Raw genomic sequence first — 17,422 nt, forward strand, 5'->3', positions numbered from 1 at the left:
GTTATTTATTGTGACTTTTATGTACTATAACAGCTGCCTTAAGAGAACTCTTCCTAAATTGCTGGTTTAAGCTTGCCCCTAGCTAATTCTCCACATATCATATGAAACATTCTTTCTTTTGTAATTTCATACCATCACGTGCTCTTGCATGACAGTTTGCTATTTCCTTCTTGAGTCACTTAAGGGGTCAGCTTGTTATATGTGCTAATATGTTTTCTTAAAAGTCTCTTCTGCCTTCCAAGAATCTTGCCAGACTTCATAGCTAAGTGAATAATACTCCTTGAGTTCATTTAAAACTATGTGCTTAATCTGTTGTCTTACTGTGTACTCAGCCTATTTCAGTTTAATTTGCCTTCAGGAAGACAATATAACCAATCTTAATGTGTCTTGGATTTCCCATGTAGTCAGCTTTTACAAACTAAGCAAAACTATGTAGTCATCCATGCCCCTTGCTCAAAATAGTGTGTGTCGTGGTAATTACTTGCAGTAAACAACCACCAGGATGAAAAGTTAGTTTTTTTTAAGTTTTTGTTTGGTTATCCTTTTTTATAATATCTTTAAAGGTTTTTTTTAATTATAATTACACATTTTTCTCCCTTCTCCTCCGATGCATTCCCTCTTGCTCTCTTAAATTCGTAATAGATGCACATACTTCTCTTGCCATGACTTTGAACAGAGCCATGTCATCTCTGCTGGTCAGAATAGTAGCAGACTTGATATAACATGACCCTTTCACTTCTATTGCCACCCGCAGAAGGGTGCTGGTAAGATAATAAGCTCGCATGAAATTTTAAGCTATGCTACCACAATAGACCAGCAAATGTACCAGCTAGGAAATATGGTTACTGCTGCTATGGTGGTCTGAATGGTTTCAGTATTGTCACATGTTTGAATACTTGGTCCCTAGTTTGTGGGACTATTTGAGGAGGACTAGAAGGTATGACTTTGTTGGAGGAGGGGTGTCACTAGGGGAAGACTTCGATGTTTTAAAAAGCCTACATCCTTCCTAGTTATCTCCACCCTCCTCCTCTCCCTCTCTGTCTCCTCCAGCACCATGCCTGCCTGCCTTCTGCCATGTTCCAGATCATGGTGGTCATGGACTCTAATCACCTAGAAGTGTAAGCCCCAATAAATACTTTCATTGATAAGCTGCCTTGTCCATGGTATATTAGCACATCAATAGAAAAGTAGCTAAGAGAGTTGTTTAACTTGCCATTTTAATTCATTATGTAGCAACAATGTGTTGGTACATAGACCAGGAGTTGACCTCTGTACATAATCACTCCATCCAAGTCATTCATTTATCATACTCACTTCATGCAAGTCACTCATTTATTAATATATTAAAAGCTCTTCTTTAGATTCTACTTTGTGTAATGTATTATATGACTCAGATATTAGATAGAAAAACCCATAAGCAAATACACACTTATACATAGATGCATATCTAATACACATATACTTAATAACATATACATGTATGGTTTCTTATCACTTCTTTAACAATTTTTCACAAATGCAGTCTCTTAAATCAACACAAATTATGATTATATAATTCTGAAAGCCAAATGTAAAAAAAATGGAACATACTGGGCTAATATTGAGGTATAGAAAGGGTGTATTTTATTTGAGAGTTTTAGAAAATAACCCATGTCTTTCCTTTATCAGCACCTTTCTTTTTTGTCTTCAAAGACAACAGTGTTAACTGAGACATTCTCATCCTACAGTTTCTCTGGATCTTTCTTTTACATTCCTTTCCCACTTACAAAGCCCTTAGGATTACCTTGGGCCCATTCAGATAAATGATAATCATATTTGTATCTCAAGGTCAACTCATGAATAGGCCTAGTCTATCAGCAATCCAAATTCCCTTTGCTATGTCACTTGATGTACTCACAGATTTAGGGTGTGGGTATCTTTGGGAAGTCTTTATTGTACTTACTACAAAATATAAAACCTTATATTGAATACCTAGGACCAGATGGACTGTGGAATTCATAACTGTAGGATTTCAACTTAACACTCTAGATGGCTTTTTGCAGCAGCATCCATATGCAAGCACATTAATCTTTCCACAAGGAACTATGAATATTCACCCCAAGTGGGATAAACAAGTCTATAAATAACTTGATGTCAGTTAAGGTCAGGGTTTGCCACCAGATGAGTTCAGTTTGGGTCAGATATTATTGTCAAGTGAGCTATTTAAAAAGCCTGGGATTTGAACTTTGTGAATTACAAAATTGCAAAGAGCATGTGTATGAATAGATTATATTTGGAAATATGCAGAAGATTAGCATTTGTCCTGCCTCTCCTTTGTTCCCCAAAGTCTATTCTCATCCTGCAAAGTCATAAGTAAGGTTTTCCTGGTTTCAAACTTTTGAAAATTGAATGCATAAAGTATATGTTCCCTTGAATATTTACTTCAATTTGATTTATTATCATTTACATTGCTGTATGCATTTGTAGTGTTTTCTTCGACATTCCTCTACATAGTATCTCTCTTATGAATAAGCCACAATCCATGTACCTTCTATAGCCATTCAATGGAGATCTTTTGATGAACAGGAATTTTCACTTAGGAGACTTTAAAGTTAGCACAACTATAAATACTTGTGTTAGACATACATGGATGTTTTTGTTGAACAAGTACCTAGCAGTGGAATTTCTGGGCCCAAAAGTTGCTAATACTCAGTTTAGAGAATTCTGCTGAAGAGCTTTCCAAAAGTACTAATGGTTCGGTCATTTGGGTAGCTGAGGGAGGATCTAGGTGAAAATATACTATGGAAGAAATCTAGCCTGGTTCCTGGAAGGAGTAAGGCATTCTACCACTGGTGACAGAGGCTTCAGTCCTGGCTTCCCATCAGCAGGCCTGACTCTCCAGAGCTGAGTTGTCTTATTTTAGTGAAAAGGTTGAAGTGGATGAGAGCAGACATAAGCCTATGAGAAAGAGTGGCCTAGAAGGTTCTGAAGGATCAGTATTGCCGTGATGCCTGCAGCTGACTTCTGTGGCTGGAGACTGAAAGACACCCTCTCTGGGATTACTGGGAAGTTATTCACAGTCCCCACTTGTCTTTGTGTTGCTAGAACAGTACTGAGGTATAGATACATATCCACTTGACTTCTAAGAAAAACTAGAGGTTGAGACAAGGGATGTTTAGAAAGAGCAGAGATCCATAGCTAAGCAGTCTGCTGCAAAGTCTGCTGGAGCAGAGACTTATGTGTGCAGAGCAGCAGTGACAGGTGCTGAAGGAGACACTGACAAGGTGAGGACTATCAGGGATGTGTGTGGTTTGGTCATTAATCCTGGAAAGCTCAGTTTCCCTATAGTCACAAACATTCTAAAGCCATGTCACTGGAAGATGGGAAAGCCTTAAGTATGACCTTGCTCTTGTCCCAGCTCTCCTCTCCAATGGCTATACTGATTTATGCCACAGCTGATTGACAGAAAGACTTTAAGAATCAATGAAAAAGAGAACATTCATGGGGCTAAGGATACAGCTTAGTGATGGGACACTTGCTTAGCAGGCATGAGAAAATGTGTTACACACATACAGGGGTGCACACCACCACTGCCACTACCACAAAACAACAATAACAACAACAATGATGAAATCCCAAACATAGAAACTGTAATAATGGAAGTCACACCACTGGGGCCTCTAGACAAAGGGGAGGTGAAGTTCTTGGAGAGAAAGCCATGGAGCCAGGGATGTAGATCTGGGACAACAGAAGTAAATGATGATCCAATAAGACCGTTTGGTTACGGTTCACCAGTTACCTCTTCCAGATAAGTGTAGGTACAATCCTTCACCCAAAAAGCTTCTCTTTGCAGAAAATGGAGACCAACACAGAAAACCACAACTGGACACAATGCAGAAACCAGTGGGTCATGGGAAGCCCAACCCCAGAATTTATATCTTCATCACAGCTGTAGCATCTATGTCTCAGGGAACATCTTCAAGGAGCTAGCAGAAAGATCGTAAGATATGGTGTATAAGGAAATCTGCTATGAGACATTGTGGTGATATTTTATTTGTGCTCTAACAAATACAGCTTGCCTGGGGATCAGAGGAAAAAGCCAGCCACATTGGGCACCAGATGTAAGACAATTAGTTGCCTAATACAAAGTTGTCAGGCCTGAAACCATACACACACAAACAACACACACACACACACACACACACACACACACACACACACACACACTATTCAATAATAATCAAAGAAAAAGAAGCCATCAATTTGAGAAATTTGAGAGTGGGAGACAAGAGAGAAGTTGAAGGGTGGATCCCTGGGAGGGCCTGGAGAAAGACAAGGGAAGGAAAAAAAGTGAAGTAATTCTAATTAAAAATATATTTAGAATTATATTTAGAATTAAGTGGTAAATTGTTTTTAAAAAAATAACAAACACAGTTAGTTAAGAAGTACAACAATCTTTGCCAATTGGCTTGAAGTTAAAAGGACAAAGTAAAAAAAAAAATGATAGTGTAAGAACTCAACCATTCTTTGTGAGGTCAGGGAAGCTGCTGGGCTCCAGGCATGGCATCCTTCTGTGTTTTCCCTTTCTCTGACTCTTTCTCCAGGCCAGGGTTCTCCCCTCTGCTTCCTGCAGCCTCCTCACTTCTTATCAACACTCTTAGCTTTCTGATTCTTGAGTGACTCTGGCTCATGTTCTTCTGCCATGGCTTGTTTGTGCACAAACAAGATCCTTTGATCTGTAATGAATTCAACCCTGACTTGTCTTTGGCCAGAGAAACAGCTTTCTTAGCAAAACATTTCTTAGCAAATCAATTTCTAATTGATTTACTCCACAAAATACTCTGTATTTTCTTCATTTACATACTAATCTGATCAAACAATGATTGTTTAGCCTAAATTTCAGTGGAAGATGTTAAACATCTTTTTGTTATCCTTAGATTTAGATACTGGGTCTATGTTAGATAACACAAAGCTCATACAAAGTTGGGGTCAAGGGGATTGCCAATGTATTCTAATGATTGGGATACATCCTTGAGAGAATACCTCAGACTTTATTCCCTAACCTCCTCATTCCACACTGCTCCAAGAAAGGAATCCTGGCCAGTCTGAATGGAGTGGGTCTTGTTGAGTCTATTAGAGCATGACTGATTTGATGCTAGATAAATTTTAGCTGATGCTATTCACTCCCATAGGCAGAACTTAGCCCCAACCATGACACATGTGCATTCAGGTGGGAGAAAATATGGGTAATAGCCAGGAGCCCGGAACGGGACTCATGGAATTGGCAGAACAAATAGCTGTAAGGAAGTGGGGTGAAGCATACTGGAGGTCAAAGGTCACATCAGGGAAGTGGGCACAAATATGAGGGGAGACCAGAAGCGATGAACCAACCCAAATAAAATATTTATGAAAGCCCCATATGAAAACATTGCTTTATATTATAGTCTAAAAATAAAATATTTTAAAAGGAGGAGGGAGAGGTATGAAAGGGGTGAATACATTCGTTCAGAACTGCATTAACCTATTAAGGAGAATTCCACACACATAATCCAAATTCCTTCCCACTAGCCCCAACATCACCAGACCAAGAACTGTAGCCTCTACCTGCTGATCTTTGGAGGACGCTTTCAAAATATATTGGTAACACAGCCAAGTCGCTCAGATGTGAATTCTAATAAATTTTATGCTCTCTCTTTCCTCTTTTATATTTTGGTGATCTGGTCTCTAAACCAGGCCCTATGTGTAACTTTTTATAGATCATAGACAAGAAAATGAGAAGTGACTTTCACCACTTCCTACCATGGCTACATTCTCCCTTCTCCCAGTTGTCAGACCCTCTGACAAAGCTGGACACTCACATTGGAATCCGGCTCTTTCCTTCTCCTGCATCCAATGAGACACTCTCCAAATCACAACTGTGGATGTTTCTAAAATATATTTTGAGATCATAAGATAATTATATCACCTCCCCCTTCCCTTTCGCACCTCCAAACCCTCCCATGTACCTCCAACCTTTCTTTCTTTCAAATTCATGGCCTCTGTTTCTTTAATTGCTGTTCCATATATATCTGTGCATATTTATACATATATATATATACATATTCCTAAATAAATACAACTGCTTAGTCTGTATAATATCACTTGCATGTTGTGTTTTCAGGATTTTTTTCTAATAGATGCTTTTATAAATAAATTTATTGCAAGAAGATCGAGATATAGTTTGGTTTTTTTTTATTTCTTTTGCTTTTTATTTTATGTGTGTATCTTTATTTGTATGCATATATGCATGCATACGCACACCTAAGGGTCTGACATCAAATTATGGAAGTTGATTCTATCCTACCGTGTCAGTCCAGGGTACTGAACTCAGTTATCAGGCTTGGCAACAACTGCCTGCACACACTGAACCATTTCACTGGCCCTACAGTGGATTTTGTCTGTTTGTTTGCTAAGTATTACATCCTATTAATTGCAGCATGTAGGAAGCAGAGGCAAGCAGATCTGTTATTTCCTTTAGATATTTTCAGCAATCAATGGGATGTGTGTGTGTGTGTGTGTGTGTGTGTGTGTGTGTGTGTGATTAAAAATACCTACCACAACAGGCACAGTAATTTGAATCTCAAACTATAATAGGCCTCAAATCCAAGGATCAGTTGTTCATTTCTGTAAATTAATTGGATATGCATGTTACAGTTGCAATGTCAGACACTGAGACTTTGAAGCTGACACTAAAATATGTCTTGTGAATGTATGAGAGGACTTATGCAGGAAAATAACCCACATTGCCCATTGTAAACACTGGCCAGGGCTGTGGTGTCAGGACAGTCAGAGCTCTACTGCAAGGGTAAAGTAGGGAAATGTAGCCACACAATCATTACCACGCTGGTGAAATTAACATGATCCCTACATGTCACTTGATGTTTAGCTTTAGCTTAATGTTAGCTCTGTCTCAACTATATCTTGTTGAATCACATCATATTTAGTCCATATAATTCTTAAGCCTCTCTTACAAGGTATTTCCTCCTACTCTTCAATTCTGGTTACTGAAAACAATGGACCGCTGTGGCGTTCATCAGTCTTCTCATTGCTGGGACACAGACCTGGGAGCAGTTTAAGGGAGAGAGGTGTTTTAGTTGAGTATTTTAGGGTCTCAGTACAATGTGGCAGGCAGGGTGGGATGGGACAGAGCAGGTAGAATTGTGGCTGCCAGAATGTGAAAAAGAGAATCCTGAGGCTGAAGGCCCTTCTTCTTTTCTCCTTTACATTCCACCCTATGTGATGGCGCCACCCACATGCCTGTTAACGTCTGGTGTCAACTTGACCCAATTTGGAATCAACAAAAGGCAAGCCCCTGGGCACACCCCAGAGATGTTTTCTTGACCAGGTTATTTGAAGTGGGAATTGCCACCCCAAACATGGACAACAGCTTCCAATGGAAACACAGATAAAAAGAAGCCCCAAAATGGAAGCTTTGCTTTCTGTCTTCTTGACACCACTCTTACGGCAAGTTCACCCTCGGTTGCTATTGCCGCTGCTGCATTGCTCAGCTGATACCAGAGCCAAGCTGCTTCGGACTTCCAATGTGAACTAAAAACCAGTGGCCTTCTAGGAATCCCCGCGTTGTCCAGTGCCAGAAGCATGATTGGGATCGTGAAGCACCCAGCCCCGAGGACTGACTACACCCACCCCCAGTGTGAAGATACATATTGTTAAAGGATCCAGGCCGTCTCATGGAAGCCAGTGTGATAAATCCCCTTTGTGATGTTCATTTCTTCTGCCATTTCTTTTCCTCTAGGGAACCCTCCATGGAAATGATTTTGAAGATGACCTGAGATGTGCTCTACTCATCTACAGGCTTCTCTATCTAACGAAGCCCTACAAGAATTACTAGCACATTGGGTGTTTTTGTTTTGTTTTGTTTTGTTTTGTTTTGTTTTGTTTTTTAAATTTGGACCTTGTATCTTCATGGTATCATTTTAGAATATTTATATGATTGGTCATTAAATTCAGAGGCATGCCTACACGCAGCTTTACTGTGGTGATATTGTGTTCCCCAAAATATTGTGCACCCTAATAAACTTATCTGGGCTCAGAGAGCAGAACAGCCACTAGATATAGAGGCAAGAAAATGGTGGCACTCACACCTTTAATCCTAGCGTTCCAGAGGTAGAGATCCAGATGGATCTCTGTAGCTAGAGTTTTCCTGCCTGGCCCACAGTCAGGACAAATCTCTTTCACCCGCCAGTCCCACAGCCACTGAGACCCGACCAAGTAAACACAGAGACTTATATTGCTTACAAACTGTATGGCCGTGGCAGGCTTCTTGCTAACTCTTCTTACAGCTTAAATTAATCCATTTCTATAAATCTATACCTTGCCACGTGGCTCGTGGCTTACCGGCATCTTCACATGCTGTTTGTCATAGTGGCATCTGGCAGTGTCTCTCTCTCAGCCTTCCACTTCCCAACTTTATTCTCCTCCTTGTCCCGCCTATACCTCCTGCCTGGCCACTGGCCAATCAGTGATTTATTTATTGACCAATCAGCAACACACTTGACATACAGACCATCCCACAGCAGATCTCTGTGAGTTCAAAGCCACACTGGAAACAACCAGGCGTGGTAACAAGAGCCTTTAATCCCAGGAAGTGATGGCAGAAAGCAGAAAGGTATATAAGGCATGAAAACTAGGAACTAAAGCTGGTTAAGCTGGTTAAGCATTTAGGCTTTTGAGCAGCAGTTCAGCTGAGATTCATTCTGGATGAGGACTCAGAGGCTTCCAGTCTGAGAAAACAGGATCAGCTGGGGAATTGGCAAGATGAGGTGGCTGTGGCTTGTTCTGCTTCTCTGATTTTCCAGCATTCACCCCAATACCTGGCTTCAGATTTGATTTTATTAATAAGACCCTTTTGAGATTCGTGTTACATTTTACAGCTTTTGTTGCATTATGAAACACCTCTGATGTTAGCATCTTGAAACACCATACCATTTACTGCTTTCCACAATTATGGAGATGGCATGAGTGGTTCTGGTATGAACTGGTTGAAGCTAAATATGGTGTGATCTCACCAAGTTAAGGCTTCACCTGTGATGGTAGCTGTAGTGGCACAGCCATCATGGATATATCTGCCTGCTTATGCTCACCTTTCAGGATGCTAGTCCAGATTTGTTCTTATCATGGAATGATTCCCAAGAAAAGAATGGCGATCTTCTACCAGTCTAATTCTGTTTCTATGTCTTTGCTCATCACTTCAGAGCAGGTCTTCATTCAAGCCCCAGATTCAAGGATTCAAACAGACTTCATGCAGCAGAGACTGTTTAAAGGGGTGTGAGGCCTGGGGTCATTTTCCCATCTGCCACTCACAAGAGCATGTGTAGCTACTGACAGTACTGCTACTTTCATGAAAACATTTACCAAACATCAGCCTACTTCCCACAAAACCAATCAAAGCTGACACTTTTGTTTTTGAGCATATTCAATGGCTTCTAATGTTCCTCAGAATGAAACCAAGCTGCTTGCTTTGTGCCTCATGGAGTCAGACCCTAGACTTCCTATGTAACATCATCTCATACTGTTCATCCCACTGATCTTTCTGTGTGGATTTCAAGCTCTTGATCTAGAAGTTTCTTCTACTGGAATGCTTTTTCAACTTTGTCTTCAAAGATACGGCTTCTTCTTGTTCTCAAGCCTCAGAAAGGCCTTCTTTTCAAATATCACTAGGAGATGCTTCTCTGCCAGGTACAGAGATGACTATGCTTTGGAACTTTGTGCTGTGTCTTTTCCTCACAACTCCTTGTTCCCCCCACAGGATGATATGTGATATCTACATAGAGAGTTATATAGATTTATGACTCACATTCATTATTCTATGTCACTATTATATGTCTTATATTTCCATGGCCTAGAATATTATTTGTTTGAAAAATAATTATTGAAGGACTAAATATGGAATCTATTGTTTCATACTCTCTGATGGATGAGCTTGTATTATACAGCTGGATATGATTTCAGAAACAAAAGGGAACTGATAAATTCTCAGCCAAATGCAATATGGAACATTAATAATAACTTCAGTGACTCATTTGGATAACTGTTTAACTGCAAAATATGTCAAAGAAATAAAATATTAGCTAGACAGCAGTGGTGCACGCCTTTAATCCCAGCACTCAGGAGGCAGAGACAGGCAGATCTCTGTGAGCTTGAGGCCAGCCTGGTCTTCAGAGCGAGATCCAGGACAGGCACCAAAACTGCATGGAGAAATGCTGTCTTGAAAAACGAAAAAAAAAAAGAAAGAAAGAAAGAAATAGAATACCCAATAATAATATTATTAGCACTAGGCACAATGCAAATTATTGGGGAATACCCACAAAAATATGCAAAAAAATATGTCCTTGATATTAAATTTAGGTTCTCTGTGTATCTTTACATGAAAGATATACTCATGCCTTAATTAAACACAGAATTTGTATTTAAGGTCACTGAATTAACTAAAGGGGTTTAAATAAAAGATAACATACTTTTGTTTTTATGTTTGTTCCTTCTTTTCTCTGATGTGCTTTACACTATTCCCATCCAAAGAAATGGACATGTGTCTGGGCAAGCCTTGCACACAATATAGGGTGAGCTTATATTCTATTATCATTGTTTCTTGGATCTGTATCTCCCTCATGAGCCTCAAAAATGCATAGCTGATGCCTCATAAAGGCTCTAGCATTGCTAAGATCTTGGTTTTTAACACCATTAGATATAATTTTGATTGTACAGAAAGACAAGCTGGAACATGACTGAAATCTTCACAAGTTGTCACAGATCTGTGCAGTACAGATCAAGGAATATGGGTGGACAATGCGTTCAATGCTGCTGGATAATCTATAACATCAATAATTTTCCTGAGCATTCGGCAGGGAGAAGCTGTTGCATTGAGCAGCAGCATACACACAGGGCAGTGCAACCAAAGTTCCATGCTCCTTCAACCCAATTTTCTAACACACCCCAAGACAGTTTAGAAATCTAGGCAAAGGACAGGCAGAAGATATAAAAATATTTGCAAACGTAAGCATAACCCAAGGCACAAGGATATGAAGTGCAGAAGGAGAGAAGGGGATGATGAGAAGTATAGCACAGCCTTGTTCCTGCTGCTATTCAGTGGATGGCCAAGAAGGGTCAGACTATAGACAAGGAGACCACAGCTCAGGACTGGAAAAAAGGTTGGGGGCAGATCTCAGGAATAAGATGGAAGCTTGGCTCTCAGAGCCAAGGAACACCAGCTCAATGGTGACAATGGTGTGGAATGTTGTATAGGAGATAATTAACCCATGACCCCTACATTTGAATTGCCCAAAGATTGCAAGGCTTTGGCTAAAGATAGACATCAACTGCTTCGAGGAACTGGGGAGGGTAGGGGAAGCCATAGAATAGACGTAGCTATACCCAGACAATGACAACATTGGAAAGTATTTAAGTGATGGTGGACAAGTGGAGGCTGGGTTAAATCACTGCATGCTATTTGAATGCTTTAAATCAACATGAATCTCATTAATGTGTTAATGAATTATCAATTGTTACGTGTTAATCAAGATGTTTTAAATTGAAGAGAATAGATGAGAAAGACGGCAAAGAATACAAGTGTAATCAAATAACTCATTACACATGGCTAGCATTTGCATAGGAAATCTCCAATACTGATAATTTCATTCTGTTTGCACAAGCAGGCATTGCTGTTATGTCCTGACTAATGATGAACAGAGTCAGCATTGCTCCATTATTCCTCCTCTTATGTATAAAGGAATAGACTTCAAATTTATTTCCTGGCAAGTTTGGATTCCTATATATAGTGAAAAGAAATTGCTTTTGATAATTACAGAATAGTGGAAGGTAGTTGTACAATTTCATTTAGGTTATTGATCAAATAGCCTAAGAATAAAACTAAACTAGACAAAAAAAATGATTTCAAAGACAAATTATTCCAATTTATAAAAGTCTGACCTAGTGGCACAGGTTTGTATTCCTGCCTACAGAAAAACTCCTGGGCTACACAGTGGAGTCTGTGGAGGTCAGTGTAGAGTACTTGCCTAGCATATGTGAGGCCCTGGTTTTGGACCCCAGTATTAAGAACAAGAGTGGGAGGGGGCAAACACAGGACACAGTAAAGGAGCACAGAAAACTGAAACTTTCTCTTTTCTTACAAGGTACCTTTAAACCTGTGACAGGGGACTGCCATCACAGCAGGAGTTCAAATGAACTGTTTTCAACTCTCATGACTTTCATCCTTTCCTTCCACAAAGTTCAGAACATTTCTTTATTCCCAGCTCGATTTCAGCAAGATTCTAGCTGAATTTAGATACCCTTGCTATCAGGGACAGGTACATCCTTGTCTCCTAGGAGTGCCATTTCATTTTGTCAATAACTGGAAGTCCAGAGCATGCAAACCTGTTTCTAGAGCTGCAGAGAAACTCACTGCTGAAGAATGGCAGAATGGTCAGTAAAAACTGAGATGTTTGGCAAAGCAATAGGCTAGAAGATGTAGAATGTTTCACTAGTTCTGTTCTACACATGAGAAAAAGAGTTTGTGGAAAAAGTTAAGTAACCTATGAGAAGAGACAGCGATAATAATAAATGTCAACAAAGATGTAGAGAAACAATGATGTGGGGGTGGGGTTGTGAAATGGCCATCAGTTTGAAAATGAGGAATTTCCTCAAAATGTTAAACATTTGGTAAATGCAGGATCCAGTCCTCAATTCCACTCCTAGGTATTCCCTTCCAAGTGTATAATTTACAAATGTTTTCTCCCATCTCTCATTTCACACATGTTGAGAATACAGCAGAAGGTTGTTTTCAGCTGTTATCCTCTTTGGGGATTGCCTCATTGTTAGGTTTCCCTTTCTAGGGAAAGGAATAGCACCCAGTGATTGATGGGTGTCAGTAAAAGGATCATCTCTCTAACCACAACAAGAGTCCATGACCTCCCTACAGTGCTGGCAGCTGCCTTCACTGAGACATCACAGTGCCTTGATTTCTCCCTCCACACAATAAAGTCAGTGCATATAAATCTCTAATGCAGTGCCTTCTCTAAGGGAATTTCATCTGTATCATATATGCACCATTCTCTTCAAATGTCTGTGCTATTGAAGTCTGAAGACCGAATGGGGAAAGATGTAGTCATTAGCTCACTTATGTCTTTGTTAGTCTTTGATGATTGAAATAAGCTAATTCTCTACTATAGTATCCTATCTTCTTCTCCTTGCTCCCCTTAAACAACATGTAGTTTTCCATATATCAAGTACATTTTTAATGGTCTTAAATCACAAGATTCATGGCAGAAGTAAAATTAATTAAAACTCAAAATATAGAGTTATGATTTGGGTATGTACCTTTAAAACTACTTCTGACTATTCTAATGTCTTTCTCTCCAACTTTAACCACCTCCAACATTATTAACCCCTCATCATCCGCATCTATGCACTTGGAAATCTTACATACACTTTTAATAGACGTTACCTCTAATGCTTATTCATCCACCATTATTTTCTAAATCATAAGTTTTTTGTAAAAGCAAATTTGGATCTGTGTTTAATAGCTCTATTCCCAACCTCTAGAAGAGGACCTAGCATATTGTAAGTAATAAACAATCCTTTGTTGAAAATTGAAAACCTAACAAAGACAACCAGACTAAATTCAATTGCTTATATTATACTATTTCCTTAAAACAATGATGTATATACTTGTGGGTTCATATTAAGTATGAGAATTGACCACAACAGATGATTTTGTCAAAATCTCTGCTCATAGAAAACTATTCATTGAAAATTTCATTTAGCCTGACTATACCTCATATGCTAAATTATATCCCTGGAATAAACAAATAAATGAATTTATATTGAACATGGTAGCTGAGAAAGATCTCTCAGTAGTAGGTATCCCCACAAACACAACTATTTAAACAGCCATTAATACACAAGCTACATAGTAAAAGTTAGGAAAACAGGTAAAGACCACAGTGCCCAGTTTTAATGAAAATAGAGAAGATGAATTGAATAAAGCAGGAAAGAAAGGGTGGCCTACATCACCTAGGCCCAGAAGCAAGCAACCTGGAGAGAAATGTTCTTCATTTGGGAGAAGAAGCTTTAAATTGTATTAGCTACTTTAGTAATACTCTGATAAAACACCACAAGCAAGCCATTTTATAGAAGGGAGGGCTTATATGGAGTTTACAATTCCGGGGAGATAATAGTCCATTACCATCTGCTTCCATAGCAGCTGGAGAAGGCAGCTGATTACTCCTATCTTAAACTGCAAGTAAGAAGCAAAGACCAAACAGAATGGCATTTGGCTTTAAAACCTCAAAGCCTACCCACAGTGACCTACTTCCTCCAACAATGCTACACCTCCTAAGTCTCCCCAAACAGCACCACTAAATGGCCACCACACAATCAAATGGGGGGAGGACTGTAGGGGATTTTATCAGTCAAACCTCCACACAAATAAAGGCCTTAGACTTAAAACTCAATGCCAGAGCTGTCATGCTGAAAGCTGGTACCAGAAAGAGTCCCGAACCATGATTCTAAGCTGTTTCCCAAGGAGTGAAACACTGGATCAGTGCTAGCCAGGGGATCAAGGGGCTTCCCGACCACAACTTCTCTAGGATCAGGGAGAGAGTGGAGTGCAGAGAGTAAGACCCTTGCTATAAAGAGCAGAGCATAAAAACTAATGCAGGACTCTGCCTTGGAACTCAGCCTCAGTGACTGGTTTCATGTTTGAAGATGAACAGTCGGTACCTTCCAGAGCATCAGGAGGAAATCCTTCATCCTAGTGGGACAGCTTGAGTTCTGGCTTGCATCACTACCTCGTTGGAGTCGAGCTGGGGCACTCTGACACTGTAGGACCCTTTGGCTAAGCTAGAGCCCAGCTTTCTGTCAGCCTTAGTGGCTAACGGACTGCCACTCCAATTTGGGCAGCACTGTTCTCTTTATACCAGGGCTCAGAGATGAAGCTTCTTGATCAGCCCTGTTACTGTGCATCCTGGTGGATGAACTTGTGTTTTAGTCTGTATTACTGCCAGCTGCAATCACAAGTCTACCTCCATCCCTGAGACTACGTAGATCCTGTGGCTATGAGACTCAGGTGTGATAACAGCCTCAGCTTTGGTGGTGACTACCTTCAGCGATATTACCCAAGTTTCAGGCAACATAATATGGATCAAGATGCCATGAAGGAGGGTAGGATGGAGGAAAAAACACAGGACTTTGTTTTGGAACTTATAGTAAGACAAGCTAAACACAGCACAGAGGAGATCCTAGCGTCTCTCCTTCTCAGGACTACTCGTAGATGGAACCTCTGGATTTCAGGTGAAGAAATATGGCCTCAGTCTATCAGATTTACATTCTGGCTCAGCATCACCTGTAGGTAGCTGGTTGCAACAGTCTTAACCTATTAATTCCCTAATCCATAGGCAAGAAAGAGCAGTATGAGCCTTGGACTAGCCTAGTGCAATATTGTTCTTGTTGGGCTATGAACCCAGAGTGTGCATGATGGTTCAGCTCAGCTGTCAACTTGATGAGTTCTAGAACCCCCTGTGAGATGGAGCCTCTCTGCATTCTGATGGACAGTTACAATGATGACATTAATTGAAAGGGGAAATATCCAGGTAGTACCATTCCCTAGACTAGGATCCTGGACCATATAAAAAGGAGAAAGTAAACTGAGCACCGACATTCATCATTCTCTGCTTCCTGACTGCAGGCACAATGCAACCTGTTCCCTCAAGCTTCTGCTGCTATAACTCTCCTACCATGGCGGACTGTCTACCCTGGAACTGTGGTCTATTGTCATAGTTGGGGGTTCTGTTGCTGTGATGAAACACCATGACCAAAAGCAAGTTGGGGAGGAAAGGGTTTATTTGGCTTACACTTTGTAGTCCATCACTGAAGGAAGTCAGGACAGGAACTCAAACAGGGCCAAAACCTGGAGGGGTGCTGCTTACTGGCTTGCTCGCCATGGTTTGCTCAGCCTGCTTTCTTATAGAACCCAAGACTACCAGACCAGGAATGGCCCCACCCACAATGAGTTGGATCCTCCCTCACCAGTCACTAATTAAGAAAATACCCTACAGCCAGATCTTATGGAGTCATTTTCTCAGTTGAGGTTCCCTTTTTTTTAGATGACTCCAGTTTGTCAATCTGACACAAAACTAGCTGTGACAGCTATAACTAGCCCTTTCTCCTTTAAGTTGCTTTTGTCAGTATATTTTATCACAGCCATGGAAAAGTAAGTAGGACACACTGATAAAGCTGGAAGGTATTTGAGACCATCCTTGTCAAAATGGTAAGGTCTTGTCTCAAAAACCAAAACCTACCAAACAAAGTAAAGTGCAAAAATAATCAAAATAGTGGGATTACTTTGAATTGAAAAGCTTTTGCACAGAGAAAGGAAGAGTAAGGTACAGTGATATGAAAGAGGAGATGGGAAACACAAGGGTAGGGTTCTAATTAGGGAGGGGAGGATAAATAACAGAAGAAGGAAGGTAAAATAACAGTAAGGATGTCTGAAAAAAGTCGTAGGGAATAATACTATTAACTATCTACCTGAGGATATCTATGATGCATGTAAGTCATTATATATATATATATATATATATATATATATATATATATATATATATATTATAGTTTAAATAGAATTTCCTCTGGTGCTCCCTCCAAGAGCCAAAGACCTTCTAACAAAGTCTCCAATATTAGACATGAGAATCTCTCTTTTGAGTTGTGGGTCAGAGTTGTCGAAGACACTCCCAAAACATTATAGGCTATTGCTGCTGCCCTTGCTTGCCCCCTACCCAGGTGAAAAATAAATTCCTGTTGCCAAAGAAAACTTTGGACACAGGTCCCAAGGCCCCTAAGCTGGAACTGAGCTGCATGACTAACAACTAACTTTCATAGTAATGAAAAGTGCTACAGAAGCTTCCAAAAGAGGGATGAAACCAACAAACCGACCCAGCTATGATGCCTATGAACTGTAACAAAAGCCAGCCTGGTATGATAACCCTAAGGGTGCAATTACAGAACTCATATCTTGGTGGTAACCAACAGCTCTCTAATTGGACTTAAGACCTGCTCAACAAGATGGAAAATATGTCTGGTACTGGAAGTCTAGCCAACTATTCAAAGCTAGTGAAATCATGCATCCTAGAGGAGAAACACCATTTTACTAAACAAGCACAATCCCTAACTACATTCTAAATATCTGTCCTTACCTATTTACATCCACAGGTAAGTGCAGTCCTCCCCCACAATCAAAGTAACTTCTCTTTGCAACAGATGGAGACCACTACAGAAGACCGTAATCCGTACAAATATAGAGTTGTCGAACCTAATCTTAACTGCTAACGTCTACAGCACAACTCCCACACCTAAAACTCAGTGATCATTGCAACAGAGGAGATGGAAAGAT

The sequence above is a fragment of the Peromyscus eremicus genome, chromosome 20 (genome assembly GCF_949786415.1).
Source record: "Peromyscus eremicus chromosome 20, PerEre_H2_v1, whole genome shotgun sequence".
Lineage (NCBI taxonomy): Eukaryota > Metazoa > Chordata > Mammalia > Rodentia > Cricetidae > Peromyscus > Peromyscus eremicus.